This window comes from Myotis nattereri (genome assembly GCF_964212035.1).
Source record: "Myotis nattereri genome assembly, chromosome: 5".
NCBI lineage: Eukaryota > Metazoa > Chordata > Mammalia > Chiroptera > Vespertilionidae > Myotis > Myotis nattereri.
In genome coordinates this window covers 17,781,915-17,797,659 of record NC_138080.1, presented here as the reverse complement: position 1 = coordinate 17,797,659, position 15,745 = coordinate 17,781,915, and positions in this window count along the sequence as shown.

Below are 15,745 nucleotides of genomic sequence, written 5' to 3'. Positions count from 1 at the left end.
TGTTAATCTTCATCCAAGGATATTTTTCTATTGATTTTTAGAGAGAGTGGAAGGGAGAGGGAGAGACAGAGAGAAACATTGATGTGAGAGAGACACACACCCCTACCTGGGTTGGGGAACCTGCAACCAAGGTATGTGCCCTTGACTGGAATTGAACCAGGGACCCTTCAGCCTATGGAACGCTCTATCCACTGAGCCAAACCAGGTAGGGCAATAGGGATTGCTTCTTAGTACAATCAGGAAGAATTTAGTCCAGAAAACAATTGTCACTGACCACTGGTCAGTGGTCACTGACCCAAAACTTCATTGTCAGTTAGGCATAAGGTCTTCGGGAGCTGGGGTCACCCTGACGAGAAGAGACTCCCCAGTTTACACTTTCCTCACTGCCCATCAATGCCTGTTGATATAATAAAACATGGCAATGTGAAACGGTGCAGCCACTCTCGAGAATAGTTTGGCAGTTTTTTAAAAACTTGATAGAATTTAACCCATGTGACCCAGAAATTCCATTACTTGGGTATATATCTGAGAGAAATGAAAACACATGTTCACAAAGATTTGACAGAAATGTTCATAGAAAAATTATTTCTAACAGCTCCAAAGTGGAAGTAGCCCAAATATCCATACATTGGTGAAGAGATAAACAAAATGCCCGTACAAATGAATATTATTCTGAAATTAGAAAAACAAACTGCTGATACACACTACAACATGGATGCACCTGGAACACCTCTTGCTATATGAAGGCGCTAGGTGCAAGAGACTACACAGTGTATGATTCCATTTGTATGAAAATTCCAGAAAAGGCAGTTTATAGAGACAGTAGACTTAGTGGTTGCCTGGGGATTGGAGCTGGAAAAGCAATTGACTACAAATGGATATAGGCCTTTTGGGAATGATGAACATTAGATTGTGGTTATGATCGCATAACTCTGTAACTTGCTAAAAGTCATTGAATTGTACCCTTAGCATAAGTCAACTTTATGGCATGTAAATGAAAAAAGGTATATGCCTAGACCTGCGGGGAGAGACGTGACCACATGCTGCATATGTGACCTATGAAAACTGTGCTTTGGGGACACACCTGGCCCCTGTGGGAGGAACCTCTGCAGTGCTTACACACCATCCTCTAATGCCAGCCCTGACTATCCCAGGGACCCGGCATGTGGCAGTTTGTCATAAGCGAATGCAGTCAATAATCTTGATCTGATTCAGTTAGATTACGGGCCCATTTGTGATGCATTTCTCTTACTTTGGAAATGCTATTGTCTAGAAAATTATACTCTGAAATGCATCTTATTGGGAATTTTCCATAATTAGAATATCATTAAATAACCAATTTTTAGAAATAGCAGTATTATTAGAAACCACCTAATACCACACACTCATTTTATAGTTGATATCATAAGCTCAAAGAGGTTAGGTGACTTGCCTGACGTAGTTCTAGTTAGTAACACACACGGACCTGGAACTGGTTCTTACTGTATAATACTCAGTGTATCCACATTTGTTTATATCATTCTATTTCCTAAATACATTCTAAACTACGTGGTTAATTATAAGTTTGCTTCATATACCAACCTAGCACAATACATTCGCCATTTGAAGATGCATGCCTTGGACTTCTAATAGGATAAAAGAATGACTAGTGACACAGTATGTGTGTGGTGGTGAACCTACCCACTGAGGGCACTCCGTACCATGGATACCAACTAGTTCATCACACCTTAAATTTTTATTTGTCATCACAGTGTCCTAGACAGAGGAACCATGAGGCTGTAGACCAAATGTGTGTAGAACAATTGGAATAGTGTAGCAACCAGCTGTCAGATTGGTCCCCAAAACTCTCACTTCCTGGTATTTGCATGCTTGGGCAGTTTCCTCCCACACTGATCACTGTGACCAATACCACTCAGCAGAAGCGATTGTATGTCACTCCCAAAATAATCTCTCTCTCTCTCTCTCTCTCTCTCTCTCTCTCTCTCTCTCTCTCTCTCTTTCTCCTTCTCTCTCTCTCTCTCTCTCTCTCTCTCTCTCTCTCTCTCTCGTCACTTGCTCTGGGGAAGCCATTTTGTGAGCGATTCTATAGACAGGCCCACATAGTGAAGGACTAACCCCTCTAATCAACAACCGCAAGGTCAGCTCAGAAGTGGCTCCACAAGAGCCAGGCGGGCACCAAAGACAGCAGCCCCCCCACCAAGAGCTTGAATGCAACCTCATGAGAGACCCAGCAAAACACTCCCAAATCCTTGACCCACAAAAATTGTGAAATAATGTTTATTGATTGAAGCTGGTAAATTTGGGGATGTTTTGTTATGGAGCAATAGAAAACGAATTTGCATAGTTTACTTTACTCGATAGGTGACCCTTCAATAGTTATTCATAAATCTTAACAGTTAGAAAACCATGTTTCAAAAGAATCAGAGAAGGTTACATTTTGAAAGAACCCTCTCTCCCTCTCTCTTGCCTTTCTTTGGTAGGGCAAAAGAACACGCAAATCAGCTCCTTGATTTCTATTTCTGTTGTGTTTCAGTTTTGTTTTTACAAAATGATACACTTCTTCCACATTAATAGATTATTTATAGAGTCATAGCCCCAATGAGAATTGGGGTCAAGAATAACCAACAAACTTACCAACTACATTCTTTCCTTCTTTCCCACAGAATGGCCATCTAGAAAACTGGTTTCACACACGAAATCTTAGGAGATTCCTGTGGCTTAGAAATTCTTTGTGTTTGAGTTAGCTATCCTCCCTGGCCAGTTTTCATCCAGTAGCATGACTGCAAGTCAGTATGTGGTCTCCTTTCTGTTATTACACCCTTCAGTTCAGGGACTGGGAGCTTTCTGAAGAGACATGCCAAGTCCTTGTTGAGATCTTTCCAAGCATGTCAAGGTGAAAGGACAAATTAGCCAGTCAACAGTTGCCTCACAGGTGCTAACCATGTTTATTGAAATATCTTCTCGTGTTCCAGACACTATGCTCTATGTGGTAAACATTGTCTCACTGAGAACCTGCTTGCTCCAGCGATAGGGGACACGCTAGAAGAAAGCTGAGCAGGACTCAGGCTCTCAGCTCTGCAGAAACCTGAAGACTTGGGTTGTAACGGGAAGGAGTGAGAAGAGATTAATTTAAAAATTGGTGCATTGGCTGGGTGGGTCTTCCCCGTGTCCATGCACATGCTTGCACATGACTCTCCATAGCTTTGGCCACCATGTCACTAAACAAATCACAGCATGTTTCCCGTTGCCACGCCTGGGAGAGGTTGCTGACTCCTGCACCAATTTCTAAACCAGGGATTTCCCTCCTGGGACTCAGATTAGCTTCTTATTGGTTTGATTTCCCAACCTACACTTTCTTCATGTTGAAGTGTTATGAGCCATGTATTTTGTTTTCCTAGTACCTTAAACTAAAATAAGTAAGGTTTTATAAAATATGTAATGATCTCTTAAGATGTGTAGAGACAGTTAGTTATTGATGCTCTAGAAACAGACTCTCTTCTCAGCCACAGTGTCCACCATGATCTTGCTGAGGTCCTGAGATTTGGGTGCATTTATTTGCACAGTCAACCCAGAGTTGGCAATCTGGTTTTGTAGACAATTTACTTTCTCCCTGTGGTTCTTCTTCAAGAAGAGCAGCTCCTTATTGAGAGCCTCAATCCCTGTCTCCAGCTGCAGTCAAGTGACATTGGGGTCATCAGTGACCTTTCAGAGCCTACTGACGTCACTCTCCAAACACTGGTGCATGGCCGGATCTGTCTCATACTTGACTCTGAAGTCTTCAGCAGCAAGACGGGCATTGGCAATCTGCAGAGCAATATGGGCATTGTCCACAGAACTTGCAAAGATCTGAGCCCTCAGGGACTTGATGGTTTTGAAATAATAATGCCCCCGTCTTTGACCTGGGTTCTCTTCTCCAGGTGTTCTTGGATTTTGCTCTCCAGTCTCTGATTATCAGCCTCAAGGCTCCTGACTCTTTCTAGGTAGGAGGCCAGGCAGTCATTCAGGCATTGCATAGTCTCCCTTTTTCTCTGGATGCTCCCTATTGCCCACCAGAGCCGTGTCATCTCCGTAGCCAGGCCCTGGGACCCCCAGTTGCCCTGCACACTGGCAGAGTAAGACACAGAGAACCAGAAGCCCAAAACCTCAGCACCTGCATAGATGCTGGCTGGACAGCCGGGTGGCTGGGCTATTGCACAAAGCCCTGGGCTCCGAAGTTTGTGGAGAAGTTGGAGGGGGTGCTGAAGCTCATGGTGTTCAGGGAGGAAGGCGAGAAGCTGAAAGTGAGGTCCAAGCAGCAGATGAAGAGTAATCTTTGAGCTACCCTGTCACCAGTGTTTCAATGGCCAGTTTCATTTATTTTCTTTTGTTTTTCTTTTTTTTTTAAATGGGGCTTTGACTAGCAATACCACTTCACCACCTTTCAGACTGATTAGAGGATTTTAATCTCAATCAACTATTAGATGACGAACCTGATAAATCCAGTAAAAGTACATGGTAGGAGGGGAAAAAAGGAGAGAATAAGAGGAAGGGAGGAAGGAGAGAAGTTAGTTTGCCGATGTCAAGTCTATTCTCAATTGAGACTCTCCTTGCCACTTGACCTTGGGATTTCACAATATTGGTATTTTTGTTGGGCTACAGTCACTTAGTCTCTGATATCAAAAATGGCCTCCATAACTCACTTGCAGGTGTAAGAAGCATAATGGAGTAAAGAATGTGGGCTTTGGCAAAAGACTCACCTGGATTTGATTCTAGTGCCTGTCATTTCCGTCTTGTAACCTTAGCTAATTACTTATTATCTCTATTTCAGGTTCCTCATTCAAAATATCAGGCTTCAGAGAGAGTGACCTGGAAAGGCCATTGTGAGTCATGAACAGCTCCCTCAAGGGGACTGAAATTGGCTTACCACAGATTCATTAACAAATTTTAAACCATGGATTTTTCTACAAGGAGATTGTATTCAGATTTCCACTTCCAAATAAGATGAAGTAATAAATAATACAGATGAAAGCAAAGGGCAAAACCAGACAAATATATAAAACAATGGTGTTCAAGTCAATGGACAGTAGACAACACAGGACAGTGATCCCTGAGAGGAGGGGACAAATGACGTGAGTCCTGCAATGATCCAGATTAAAGTGTAGGGAGAGCGTTAAGGCTGCAGTGCAGGAGAAGGGACCCAATGTTCGTTTGGAAAACAAGGCTGAGTATCTAGGGAGCAGCTAGAACTTGAAGGAAGAGTACTTACTAGATATGAGGGGGAGACACTGCAAGGGAGCTCTAGAGTCTGATGAGGGATCCCCTGAGTCTTCAGTTTCCTATGGATCAGTGTGTGTGTTTGTGTGTGTGTGTGTGTGTGTGTGAGAGAGAGAGAGAGAGAGAGCGAGAGCGAGAGAGAGAGAGAATGAACTACCAAACAGTCATGAAAGATCGATTTAAAAGAAATAGAGAAAATAGTAACTACATAGCTCACACAGAAATAAAATATTGTCTGTCTCCAACTCAGACTAGAAAACTTCATAATTAATAGCTTATCAAGTAGAAAACACAAAAGGTTCTTGACTCCATAGTAGACAATATTAGCTCTAAATTAAACACATCACTGGTCCTGCCAACACAGCTTAAAAGCAAGACTCAAAAGGCTCAAACTGTTTCCAAGAAACTGCATGCCAGACAAAGCTAAAGAATATTTATAAAAATAAGAATTTTGAGCACCCAAAAAGAAAAAAGGAGAGGCTGGGAGCTTCCGTTGCTGGGGGGCTTGGCCAACCTGAAAACGGCCCTTAGCCCTTCACCCAGGCTGGCCCCATTCACAATGTGTCCAATTAAAAATTATCAGGAATGTAAAATTATCAGAAAAATGTGACCCATAACTAAAAAATAGAAAAACAACCCAATCAGTCATAACCAACCCAGAAATGTCACAAATGATTGAGTCAGTACACTAGGACATTAAAACAGTTATAGTCCATCTATTCTAAGAGCTAGAGATAGGACTATGTTCCATAGTAACATGGAAGTTATCTTAAAAAGTAATCAAATGTCAAGGGATGAAAACTAATGTTTGAGATAAAAAGCAAACTGAATCAAATTAATTGCATTGCAGACCAGGCATTGCAGAAGACGAGATTGATAGACCAGAAGACATACTATACAACAGTAAAAAGAAAGTAAAAAGTGTCAAAATTAAACACAGCATCAGTGAGCTGTGGATAACTTGAAGTGTCTGATATGTGCAATTAGTGACTTTGAATGAGAGGAGGGCTTTTGAGGAACAGAAACAATGTGCAATGAAAAAATGGTGGAAATATTTTTAAATCTGAAGAAAACGATAACTCCATAGATCTAAGGAACTCAATAAAACCCAGGCAAAAAGAAATCTATACTAAGGCACATCATAATTAAGTTGCTCAAAGCAAGTGAGAAATTTTAAACTAGCTATAGAAAGAAGATGTATGCATGCAGAGGAAGAAAGATAAGGATGGCGGAATATTTCTTTTTCCTTTTATTTTATTTTTTTGCTTCTATTATTTATTTATTTTTAAAATAATTTTTCTTTATTGATTAAGATATTACATATGTGTCCTTATCCCCCCATTGCCCCCCCACCCTCCCACTCATGCCCTCACCCCCTGTTGTCTGTGTCCATTGGTTAAGCTTATATGCATGCATATAAGACCTTTGGTTGATCTCTCCCCCTTACACCACCTGCCACCCCCCCACCCCCCCCCCCCCGCCCCACCTTCCCCCTGAGGTTTGACCATCTGATCAATGCTTTTCTGTCTCTGGATCTGTTTTTGTTAATCACTTTAGGTTGTTCATTATATTCCATAAATGAGTGAGATCATGTGATATTTATCTTTCTCTGATTGGCTTATTTCGCTTAGCATAATACTCTCCAGTTCCATCCATACTGTTGCAAATGGTAAGAATTCTTTCTTTTTTACCACAGCATAGCATTCCATTGTGTAGATGTACCACTGGTGGAATATTTCTTGCTGAAAAAAATGCATGAAATACTAATGAGCAGCATCTTTTAAATACACAGACACAAAAACTGTTTCATAGAATTCATACCTAGTAAAAATATATTTCCAAAACAAAAAAATAGCCCGGCTGGCATGGCTCAGTGGTTGTGTGTTGACTGAACCAGGAAGTCACCATTCAATTCTTGGTCAGGGCACATGCCTGGGTTGTGGCTCAATCCCCAGTGTGAGTGTGCAGGAGGCAGCCAATCAATGATTCTCTCTCATCACTGATGTTTTTATCTCTCTCTCCCTCTCCTTTTCTCTCAGAAATCAATAAAAATATATTTTAAAAAACCTCACCAAAACATAAAAAAATCCCTTTTTCTGACATATAAAAGGTGAAAGAACTCAGCACCAGAAAATGCAGACTGCAAGAAATGTTTAATGTTCCCAAGGAAGAAAGAAAATAGTACCAGATGGAAATATGGATCTACACAACATAATGAAGATGACTGGAAATGGTAACTATTTGGGTAAATATTTAAGTTTTTTTCTTATTACTTAAATGTGTTTAAACAATCATCTGTTTAAAGCAAAAATAACAACAAAGACTCATGGGGTTTATTACATATATAGAAGAAAATGGATGGCAACATGAAGCAGAGATTGGGAGGGGAGAAATTAAAGTATTCTATGGCTTTATGCTATAAGTGAAGTTTTATTACATAACAGCATTAGAATGAAGACTGTAATAAGTTAAAGTTTCACACCATAAGTGGTAAAGAAAATAAAATGATAAAACAGTTGAGCTAATAAAAAAAAAAAAAGGGAAAACAATCTATCTATATAAAACCCTAATATGCAAATCGGCTGAACTGCGTAACGACCGGTCGCTATGACGCACAATGACACTCAATGCAGGAGCTGCCCCCAGTTGGCAGGCCCTGACTGAGCGGGAGGTGCAAGGCCAGCCAAGGTGGGTGCGAGTGGGGGCCCCCATCACCCTGCTGGTTGCCCCACAGATCAGCCGTGATTGCCAGACAGGCCTAGAGACCCTACCTGTGCATAGATTTTGTGCACCGGGCCTCTAGTGACTTAATAAAAAGAAAAAATCTAAAAGAAGACAGAAAAAGAGAAAAAGGGAACCAATACGAGATGGGACAAATAAAAAACAATTAGCAAAGTGATATACTTAAATCTATCCATATCAGTAACATTAACTGTAAATATTATAAACACCCCCAAGTAAAAAGCAGAAATCGAGAGAGTAATAATATTGAGCAACTAGAACTCTTAGATACTATTAGTGAAAATATAAATGGACACTCACTTTTCTTTCTTGATCTCGTTAATCCATTCATTGTTTGGTAACATGCTATTTAACCTCCATGTCTTTGCATGTTTTTCAGGTGTTTTCTTTTTTTCTCTTGTGGTTGATTTCTAGTTTCATACCATTATGGTCAGAGAAGATGCTTGATATGATTTCAATCTTCTTAAATTTATTGAGACTGTTTTGTGTCCAGCATATGATGTATCCTAGAAAATGCTCTGTGCACACTTGTAAAATATTATATTCTGTTTCTTTGGAGTGAAATGCTCTGAAGACATCAAATATATCTGATCTACTGTGTCATTTAAGGCTGCTGTCTCCTTGTTGATTTTCTGTCTGGAAGATCTATGCATTGATGTCAATGGGGTGTTAAAATCCCCTACTATCTCTCCCTTTATACCCATTAAGATTTGTTTTACATATTTTAAAAAATGTTTTTATTGATTTTAGAGAGAGAGGAAGGGAGAGGGAAAGAGAGAAACACAGATGTGAGAGAGAAATATCAATTAGCAGCCTCCTCATACCCCCTACTGGGGATCAAGCCCGCAACCCAGGCATGTGCCCTGAATGGGGATCAAATTGGCAACCTTTTGGTGCATGGGACAATGCTCAACCAACTGAGCCACACCAGCCAGGGCAGGATTTGATTTACATATTTAGTTGGTCCTATGTTGTATTCATAAATGTTTACAATGATTACATCTTCTTGTTGGATTGCTCCCTTTATCATTATGTAGTGTCCTTCTTTGTCCTTCAGTATAGCTTTTGTTTTAAAGTCTATTTTGTCAGATATAAGTCTAGGTTGTCAGCTTTTTACAAAATTTCATTTTGTCTGAAATATCTTTTCCTATCCCTTTACTTTTACTCTGTGTGTACCTTTCCTTCTGAAGTGGGTCTCTTGTAGACAGCATATATATATGGGTCTCATTTGCTTATCTACTCATCTATCCTATGTCTTTTGATTGGAGCATTTAACCATTTATATTTAAAGTGATTATTGATAGGCATGTATTTATTGCCATTTGATTCTTTTAACTATGTTCCTCTTTTTCCTCCTCCTCCTCCTCCTCCTCCTCCTCCTCCTCCTCCTCCTCCTCCACCTCCTCTTCCTCCTCCTTCTCTATCTTTTTCCTCTTCATAAAGAAGACCCTTTAACATTTCTTGTAATATTGGTTCGGTGGTAATGAACTCCTTTAGCTTTTTATTGTCTGGGAAGCTCTTGATTTCTCCTTCAATTTTAAATGATAGCTTTGCTGGGTAAAGTAGTCTTGGTTATAGGTTCTTGCTTCTCATCACTTTAAATGTTTCATGCCAATCACCGCAGGCCTGAAATGTTTTTGTTGAGAAATCAGCTGATAGTTTTATGGGAGCTCCCTTGTAGGCAACTAACTGTCTTTCTCTTGCTGCTTTTATGATTCTCTCTTTGTCTTTAACCTTTGCCATTTTAATTATGATGTGTCTTGGTGTGAACCTCTTTGGTTCATCTTATTTGGGACTCTCTGTACTTCCTGAAATTGTGTGTCATTTTCATTCACCAGGTCAGGGAAGTTTTCAGTCTTTATTTCTTCAAATAGGTTCTCAGTTCCCTGCTTGTCTCTTCTCCTTCTGGTACCCCTATGATACAGATGTTGGTATGCTTCATGTTGTCCAAAGTTTTCTTAAACTATCCTAATTTTTTAAAATACTTTTTTCTTTTTGCTGCTTGGATTGGGTATGATATGCTACCTTGTCTTTCAAATCACTGATTTGATACTCTGCTTCATCCAACTTATTATTTCTTCTAGTGTATTCTTCATTTTAGATATTGTATTCTTCATTTCTGACTGGTTCCTTTTTACGGTATTGAAGTCATTTTCATGCTGCTATAGTTCTACTAAATTCTTTGTAGTTCTCACTAAGTTCCATGAGCATCCTTATAACCATTCTTTTGAAATTTATATCTGGTAAATTGCTTGCCCCTATTTCATTTAGCTCTTATATTAGAGATTTATCCTGTTCTTTGATTTGGGGCATGTTTTTTGTCTCCCCATTTTGGCAGACTCTTTGTGTTCATTTCTGTGTACAGTTGATTTTGTGGACATTGATTTAACAGACAAAGTTTCTGGTCTGTATGTCATATATGAAAATTAACATCCTATTAATTTAATAATGCTTTTAATCAAGATTTGCTTATAATTAAATTAATAGGTTATTTTTTGTTATTAATTCACTGTTATTTCAAACAAATTTTAGCTAATAGGCCATATGTTGGAAAAATACTGTAGTAATTTTGCTGACATAAGTAAATATTACATATCTATAACTATAGTCCATTTATTTATTTATTTTTGTTAATCTTACCTGAAGATATTTTTTTGATTGATGTTTTTGAGAGAGAGAGAGAGAGAGAGAAACATTGATGCAAGTGAGACAAATCAATTGGTTGCCTCCCACACATGCTCCAATTGAGGCTGGGTATCAAACCTGCAACCCAAGTATATGCCCTTGACCGGGAATTTAACCTGCGACCCTTCAGTGTATGGGCCAATGCTGTAACCACTTAGAAACACCAGCTAGGGCTAGTCTACATATTTATTTATTTATATTTTTAATACTCACCTGAAGAGTGAAGATATTTTTTCCTTTGATTTTTAGAGAGAGTGGAATAGAGGGAAGATGGGAAGAGAGAGAAACATTGATGTGAAAGAGACACATTGATTGGGGCTTCCTGGTCCATCCCAACAGGGCCAGGGATTGAATCTGAAATCAAGGTATGTGCCCTTGACTGGGAATCAAATCCATGACCCTTTGGTTTGTGGGCTGACACTCTAACCACTGAGAAAACTGGCCAGGGCTAGTATACATATTTAAATCCAAGAGTCACTGCTTGTAAACAATGTTCAGTGAATGATTAGCGCATGGTCACACTGCAGCACAGGAAGTAATTGGTTCTGTTGTGTGTTTTGACTTTCTGCAGCAGTTTTATTATGTGCTGGCAGATGTTCCGATGTGTGCTAAGCCACGCCCTACCTGTGTGCATTTGTTTATTTGTGAAATGCTGACTGGTGAAATGCACACATTTACTAGACTATTCAACATAAATTTAAAATTACAGGAATATATATAGAAAGCTTTTCTGTGGAATTAAACTTTTCATACATACTTAATTTTAATTACACACACGTGTCTACATAAGTAAAAACAGGTAAACTAATTTGCCAATTTTTTACCATACACATTTGGAAAACCTACTTTATTATGTAACAGACTTTCAGCTGTTACATAATAACCCCCCCAGCCTGAATTAGCCCATTATATCAAGGTTTTACTGTATTAGGTTGATCTGCTATGACTCTCAGTCTTGGTAGGGTGGCCTTATGTCATAGGTGTCCTGTGGGACTCGTGGTGCAATTTCCTTCATCACCTGCGCTGGGAGTTCTAGGAGTGTCCCTTGCACGGCTTATGTAGGCCTTCCTGTTGTAATTGAGTCTAATTGCTATTGGCCCATTAGTACCTGGAGTCAACACTCAGGCTGGCTAACTGTGAGGATCGACCCTAACCACAGTGAAGGCGCTGCTGTGCAGGTGCTGACCACACAGAGAGGAATTTGACTCAGCAGAGTCTGGCACCTGCTGAGATCTCCCCTTGGATGTGCCACTTGTGGGGATAAATGAGTCCTGCACTGATGTCATCATTGATATTTGGGCCTTTTGGGAGAAACTGTGCTGCGGGCCAATGTCAGACGCTGCCTGTGACTAGCCCTAAGCAACCTGTTTGAAGCTACAAATCGATGCACAGTTTGTGGCTGCCTCTGCTGGGCCCGGGTGTGTGCAGGAGGGATCAAGCAGTGCACCAAGGCTGTTTTTTTTGGAAAATATTTTTTTATAGGTTTTTATTCTTTTTAGAGAGAGGAAGGGAGAGGGATAGAGAGATAGAAATATCAATGAGAGAGAAACATCGATTCGCTGCTTCCTGCATGCTCCCCACTGGGGATTGAGCCTGCAACCTGAGCTTGTGCCCTGACAGGGAATTGAACCAGTGACTTCCTGGTTCCTGGGCCAATGCTCAACCACTGAGCCACATCAGCCAGCAAGGCTGGGTTTTAACAGCACCAGGCCCAGGGGGCAGTAGCCAAAATCCCAAGGAACCTTGAGATCCACCTCTGCCTGTCTCCACCTGCCTGCTGCTTATTAGGCTCAATCACTGAAAGAGCCTCTGGTGGCACTGTAATTTTATCAGTTCCTCTCACAAATCATCTTGTGAAAAGTGGTGAACCTTATTATAATAGTGTGCTGATTCTTGCTAATTTCTTTCATAGTAGGTAGTCAGTATAACTTGGGTATTTCTTCTTTCACTGGTGTGGATAAAAGGTACTATCTTCACTCCTTACATCATGCCTTTAGGATCAGAAGAGCAGTAAAGGTCAAGGAACAGAGTGACACTATTTGGTGCATATGGAGTTAAAATGTACCCTTGGATTCATGCTCATCTTGAAGTGATCAATGGCCTAGTTTCAGATAGAATGCTCCATATCTTTGAGAATATACTCATCTGTCATCTTAGCCCTATCACATGTGGTAGTAGAGAATTCCTAGAGCCTTATTTTATAATCCAGATTCTCCAACTTGGGGACTTCTGAGAGCCTAATTTTCTAGCTCTTCCTTGGATATCAAAGTGCTAAGTTCACAGTCATGAACTCAGCCAATTCTTTATTTAACTTGTACTGTCATTGCCCTCAGTATATGACACTATCTCACATGATGTTGGCACATACGGTGGTAAAAGAAAGTTATTTTTCTTTTAAAATTAATATGAATGGTACAGTGTTATGACATAAATATCTTCCTTCCTTCTTTCTAACTTCTGTTTTCTATTGCTTTTTTTAAAACTCCAACTCAACTCACCTCCTCTTTCCTTAGCTTTTTTGGCTCAGTCTCTCAGTTCCTTCTTGTTTGCTTCTTCTTAGGACATATAGGAAAATTTCTTCCTAGAGATAATTATGTTCATGTTTGTTACACTCTTAAGAAGTTTATTTTAATGAATCGAAGAATGTATTTTTAGAGCATCCTAACTGTACTGTTCCTAGGAAGAATGAATGTACGGATCAATTTCAGTTATACTCATCATGTGCAAACCTATAGAGATTTCTACTGTTCATCTGAGAAGGCAAAACAAACAATGATGTAAATCAATTTCCGGGGAAATAAAATGGTAGAGGCAATGTAGGGCCAAAGCATAATCTAGCAGAGCAGTATTTTCCTAGCCCACGACTTCATATTCAGGTACCTCTAACATCTTTTCATCTTTAGTTAATTTTGGTGAGGGACAGGGCAGTGAGTAAAGGCAGTGTTACCATGTACAATGCCTTTGCATGAATTACTAAAAGATGCCCACACTGGGCAGACGAGTAATAAGAAGGCTCTCACTTCTGAGCACAAGAAGCAAGTGAAGATCCATGTGATGCATAGCTTTCCCATCTACTCCCATCTGCCTGCTCAAACTTGCCAATGGCGCCATGATCCTAGCACCTTACAAAATGCCTGAATGTAGTAGATGCCAAATGACATTTGTCAATTTGGATTAACCCTACACGTTTCATCTTCTGTCCCTCCAGCTGTTAAATAAATAAATAAATAAAACACACAAAAATAACCCAAAACAAAACAAAACTTTGCTGGGCCCTAACTGATTTTGCTAAGTGGATAGAGCATGGGCCGTTGGATTGAAGGTTCCCGGGTTTGATTCTGGTCAAGGGCATGTACTTCAGTTGCAGGCTCCATCCTCGGCCCTGGTTGGGGCACGTGGGGGAGGCAACCAATAGATGTGTGTCTCTCACAGCAATATTTCTCTCTCCGTGTCTCTCCCCATCCCTTCCACTTTCTCTAAAAATCAATGAAAATGTATCTGTGGGTGAGGATTAACAAAAAACAAAAATAAAAACAAAATCAAACCTTGCTGGGAAAATATTGGGTCAAAGCTCCTAATCTAGCCATCCACAGATTCATCTCCCCTCCTGAAGTCGCAGGCACACTGCCCCAGGGGGAGGGCGGCAAGACAATAGGAGAAACAGACTCATGGCAGAACTCGACGTTGTCTCTCTTCTCTATCCTGGCCTCGTGTTCATGATTTTCTCTTGTGTACTCTAGTTTGCTTTTCCCTTAGGAAATGTTTTTCCTGCCAATAGATTTCTGGTGGACCATCCCCAGGTGCTCTGATATGTTCAAACAGGCTTAAAACTTAGAAAAAACATCAGACTTGGAAGTCAGACCTGGGTTTGAACATCAACTCTCCAGCTATTTCTAAGTAACTTAATTTCTCTGCACCTTAATTTATTCATCAATAAAAGGAAGATAAAAATACCTTCTTTGAGAGGCTATCGTGTGAACAAAACAAATGTAAACAAAGTGCTTAGGACAGTGCTGGCACTTGGTTGCTACAGAGAAAATAATAGCTACTATATTTATTAAAGCAACATCTGAGCTACACGTGTGCTGACAGGTCCTAGTGGTCATGTAGTGATAGAGACAAGATTGAGAGAGGAAGTTCAGTAGTGAATATAGTCATTAAAGGCACAGAGAAGATAGGGTGGTTTTTACAGGCAGGAGGGCCACGTGGGGACAATACTGAGGTCAGACTGAGAAACTTTGTCTGGGGAAAGAATAAAAGACCATGCTGTCTGGGGCAGAGCTTCCATGTTAGATGAATGAAGAACAACTTGGTTGAACTGGAGAGGTACGGGGAGACAGTAAGCTATTGTCTGTCTACATAGCCATTTTTCTTGACTTGCAATCTGGACCATTAGATCACCATTAAAGGGTTTAAAGAATTCCCAAATTTTATTTAGCTCAGGCTAACTCAGGAGCTGGTCTTCGGGACTGCATCTCCTGGCAGCCATGCTGTGGTGGTGTGAGCCTGGACTTTGCACATAAGCTTTCCTCATCAACAGTGGGACAATGTTGACAACTTCATGGGATTACCACAAGAATTAGAAAGGAAGATGCATATGAGGGCCTAGAACTACAGCCTCAGGACCTCAGAGGCAGATCATGTGCAAACACTCAGTGTCTCATCCATGACATGAGTTCTGCTGCCACACTAGTCTCTTCTTGGAATGCAAAGATTGTAAAGAAAATGTCACCATTCTTGGCTAATGTGGCCAAATTTTGCAAATGTTATTATTGATCTTATCCCCTTTAGAAATTCCTCCAGTTGTGTCATAACAATGAGTTCCATTTAGATTGTGAAATCTTTGTCATTCACCTTTGGCTAAAGAAGAATTGTCTCAGCTCAGCAATTAAGAGATTTCCAAGCCTGAAAAAGACTAGAGCTGTTGGAGCTCTGTCAGAGGAATGGGAGAAGTCAGAGAAGTAATCTGGGTACATCCCTTAATCTCACTTCTTAGGCAAAGTTCCTTTTTAGGCCTGGAAGCCTGGGTGGGATGAGAAGGTAAAGAACTTGAGCCATGATGAAA